Source organism: Leiobunum rupestre, chromosome 5, assembly GCF_980474605.1.
Source record: "Leiobunum rupestre chromosome 5, qqLeiRupe1.1.hap1, whole genome shotgun sequence".
In the NCBI taxonomy this organism is placed as follows: domain Eukaryota; kingdom Metazoa; phylum Arthropoda; class Arachnida; order Opiliones; family Sclerosomatidae; genus Leiobunum; species Leiobunum rupestre.
This window is the reverse complement of record NC_143388.1, coordinates 4,293,103-4,297,792: the sequence shown is the minus strand read 5'-3', so window position 1 is coordinate 4,297,792 and position 4,690 is coordinate 4,293,103.

Here is a 4,690-nt window from a genome sequence, read left to right as displayed (position 1 = left end):
AAACTTGTCGATAAATACATTATTAAGTGCCCCATAATTACTAATATCAATTTCAATTAGTTCTTTATATAAGACGCGAAATTTCTGCATAGCTAAGCGTAATAAATTACAATCTAAAAGGCAATACGCTCTGGATTCTGATTTAATGCAATATACTGGTTCGAGCTGTTTGTGTGAATACCAATTTTTAAATTCTCGGTATTCCATCTCTTTCATTTTATTGGGTTCAAAATATTTTTCGTCCGGAATTTTACCTGAATAGTTTAAAGTCTCTTTTGTTCAAAAAATTTAGGGAAAATATCCTTTAGATTGAGGCAAAGAAAACATTTTAGGAAAATGCCTTAGTGATGCACTAATATAGTTTAAAGAATCTACAAATCGAATGTCTACCCCTTTAATATAAATAGTAAGAATTTTGGCTCCATCGTAAATAACCTCGGGGATGACATGTTTAATTAATTTATAAATAATAAACATTCCGTGGAAAGACCTCAAATATATGAGCCATTACGATGAGGTTTGTAAATTTCGGTCTAATTGTTTTTCTTTTCCGTTTCCCATCCGTAAGTAAAATAGTTTCATATTGAAACAAAAAATTGAGAAAGTTATTTACACAATATTGTCCTTCAAAAACCGTGGTTTCAACAGGATTATTTAAGATTTCACTTTGTGCCACTAACAGAACAGGTTTATGAATATTATGCTCGATTACGGTTTCAATATCGAAATATACATAGGATCGTGGATTCTTTTTAAAGGTCGACTGTTTAACATAATGTTGGTTAGGAGGATGTTCAATTTTACAAGAGTTGCAAGCTGTTTCACATTTGTGAGTTTTTAAAGTCAAATTGAATACAGCATTTTTCGCATCTGTGGAAAAGCTTGCAAGTTTCATTTTTAAAATGAAAATTGTAACATTCCCCTTGTTTTAAATACCTATTACAAAGTTTACAACGAATTAAAGGAATTTCTAAAATTTCGTGAAAATTTTTTACTTAAACACCTTTTACATTTAATATTTGGAGCAGCAAAACAGTGATGCTTGTTTCTATGTGTGGTGGAATAAAAAATCTTTTCACAGTCTAAGCACGAAGCTACGCCGCCCCAAATGGAATGTAGATTTTTAGCTAAATGAACGTGCGTGCCAATTTTTACAAGTAGAATTTTGATTTCGGAAGGTGGAAAACCTTTGAAATAAATTTGAAAATTTGCCGTTGCGTTAATTATTATTATCTGATATTTTGGGGCTAAAAATGTTTGAAATTTGGATATATCAACAATTTCTACAGCTCCTTGTGCAATTCCTACATCAACATGCAATTACTTAGCGCCTTTAGTTTGTAATTTACTACGAAAGAGTGTTAAGGAGCGATATTCTTTAAGAACACTTGTTAATGGAAGTTTTTCTTTTTGTATTCAGCGATTTGACAGAGTTTTTGTCCAACTACGAGGGCTCTCGCTACGCATAAATTATCTATGTTGTTTATATAGTAAAAATTGGTTTTAGTTTTTAAAAAAGCATCAAGATCGATAATATCTCTGTTTTTCAACGATAAAACATTTCTACCCATTTCCTGTGGGGATTTTAAAAGAATTACACTGAATTTAATTTCTCCATCTAGTAAGAAATCTTTTTTCGATTGAGCAATGCGAGCTATATGGTTAAATATTCGAGAAACAGTTAACTGATCAATTTTAATGTTAATTGGATATTCTAAATTTTCCGATTGAATTGCAAATCTGAGGAAATCGAAACCTGGTGTCTCTTGTTTTACGTATTTGATAATTTTGGACAGAATCTTTTCAAATACTGTAAAAAATAAATGTGTGGGGATTTCGTTTAAATGTATTAGTTCTAATTCAATATCAAGTTGTTTACATTTCCACTTTTTTGAATTTCTAGGGCTTAATTTTTTAATTTTATAAAACTTTTTATAATTAAAACTGTTTAAAGATGAAAAGTCTAATTCAGAGTCCGAACAGTAATCACTGGAGTCTTCCATATTCTAATTTCGTTTCCAGGTCTAAAATGTTATTCTAATTACTATTACGAATAATTAATTAATGAGTTTAACTCACCTTCGTTGGTGGGCAAACAATTTTTCCTTCCGTCTGGTCAATTATCTTTTTTCTAATCTGTTTGTTGAGTTTATGATTCGGATAACGTACATGGATAGGGTGTTGGCTAAGAATTTCACTCTTTTATAATCTCCCTTCCAGAGCTCATCTTGAGGAAGATGCTTAATGTTTTTATACGAATATATCTGAATATCTAGATATATCCCCTTGTCGCTCCCCTTTTTTCTCGGAGTTTTAGTTTCGTAAGAAACCCCACCTTTCTTAACTTTCACTGATTGTTCGATACCAACTTCTTCGATATTTGACATACGACGTACCTCTTGAATAAAATCTACATCCAATTCGTCCGAATCTAATAACATCTCCTCTTCAGGCCTATCAAAAACTGAAACTGCTTGACTCGCGGAGATTTGACTATCGCTTGTGGAAGCCATTTTAGGCTGTTATGTTTTAATAGTAAAATTTTGCCCTTTTATACCAAAAGTATTTATTTTTTCATTAATTTTTTTCAAAAATATAAAACCTTGAATATTAAAATGTTTAATACTACAAGGATAGAACCTAGTTATAATTTATCGGTATGTAAATGGTATTTAAAATTGTTTGTGAATGTCAATTTAAATATAGACGTATATAAAAATATAAAATTATTAATTATTTTTTTGAAGGACTTTATATTTATTCATTTTTTTATCATTGAATCAAATATTTTCCGTGACAAAAAAGAAAACGCCCTAAGATTATTAATATTTTTGCTTTAAAAATCGATTATAGATGTAAGAATTTTGTTAATTACAGGGTTAGATGTTTTAAAATTCTATGGGAAGAAATATATTTCTGCGAGGCATAAAATTTAAGCGAAGGGATAAATTATATTTCTGCAGGGTGTATTTGATAAAAAAATTGTCTTTTGACTTGATTTTAAACAGGTTAAATCAGGATTTAAAAAATTTAATATTTCTAAAATTTTCTTATAAAAGAGTGTTTTCACCGTATTCGTTTTATAAAACCACGGGCTCTCGCGAAGTTTTGACTGTTTCCGGTAAGATTTCTCATCCTCTCGCTATTAACCCTTTTACTCTTAAATACTTAACTTTACGCAAAGTTAGGAATTATAATCTTTTTAAAATTAGTGATGTTTCGATTAGAGTTGAAAATTACTGTATGAAAACAGTCTTTCTTGAGTGTCAAGCATTAGTAGAGCCTTTTAAAAAAATCATTTTTGCTTGCCCCTTTATAAAAAAATCTTTCAAATTATCACCAGCTGTTTTTGCTTCAGTTTTTTCTAGAAGAGTCAATAACATTTCTTGTCTATTTGACGTTCATTCTATTAATTTTGTCTGTCCCCACGACGGTTTTGAGTTTGATGGGTTACTTTTCCACACTCAATCCACTCTTGAGGGCTGGTTTTCTTACGAAATTTTACGCTTAATTGTAAAACATATGCGACTATATCAAAATTTAAATAAGATCCCATTCTTTATTATTTATTAATTTAATTTGTTAGATTATATTTTAGTTTTATTTGTAGTGTTTTTTGTAGAAATTATGTTTAATTCAGAGAAAACGGCATGGTATTAGAAGATAAAACTTATTTTATACAAGACGTTTCGAGCCGAGGCTCTTCTTCAGTCGTTCGTTAGTTTTAATTTGATTTAAAATTTTACCACGCGCCATATTCAAGTTCTAATATCACGCGAGCAGAAGGTCAGCGTGTTAAAAAATAAACAAAAGTTCTACTGATTTTAACAATTTACGTGTGTAATAGAATCAATGTAACCGATAAATCCAAAGTATATGTAAGTCAGTGTGAATTATTAAAATATAAATATAAAATAAAATAAAATTTTAAATCACAATATAACCCACTACGAACTATAGTAGCTTCATATGGAAACCCAACGTACAACACGGGAAAAATTTTATGTAATATAATTTCCCCTTTAATTGGAAACAATATTTCTTGTTTAAAAAACTCTGAAGATTGTATTAAAAAACTAAAATCCCATTGCCCTGTCTTATCCCAGAATGACGTCTTAGGGAGTTTTGATATAACCGATATGTATGGTAGTATCCCTATAAATGAAGCCCTTAAATTATTGGAATCTAAATTGAGAAATGACCCTAATTTATTACAAAGATCTCCTCTTAAAATCAATACAATTCTTAAGCTTTCGTAATTATGATTAAATAGTACTTATTTTGACTTTAATTCCCAAATTTATAAACAAAAAGACGGCCTAGCAATGGGGAATCCATTATCACCGGTTATAGCAAATCTCTTCGTGGAAAATCTAGAGGATACCATTTTTGGGTCGGACATGGACAAAAATCATTTGGCTTGCTGGCTTCGTTTTATGGATGATATATTTTTTGTATGGAAGGGAGACTTGGATTCATTAACGACTTTTCACAATGATTTAAATAATTTACATAACTCTATTCACTTCACTCTTGAACTAGAAGTTAACCACGAAATTCCTTTTTTAGACCTATTTATTAAAAATGTTAATGGTAAACTAACCTTTTCATTATTCCAAAAGCCTACTCATTCAAAAACCTTTTTAAACTTTAATTCAAACCACCCCAACCATGTAAAAACATCAGTCGT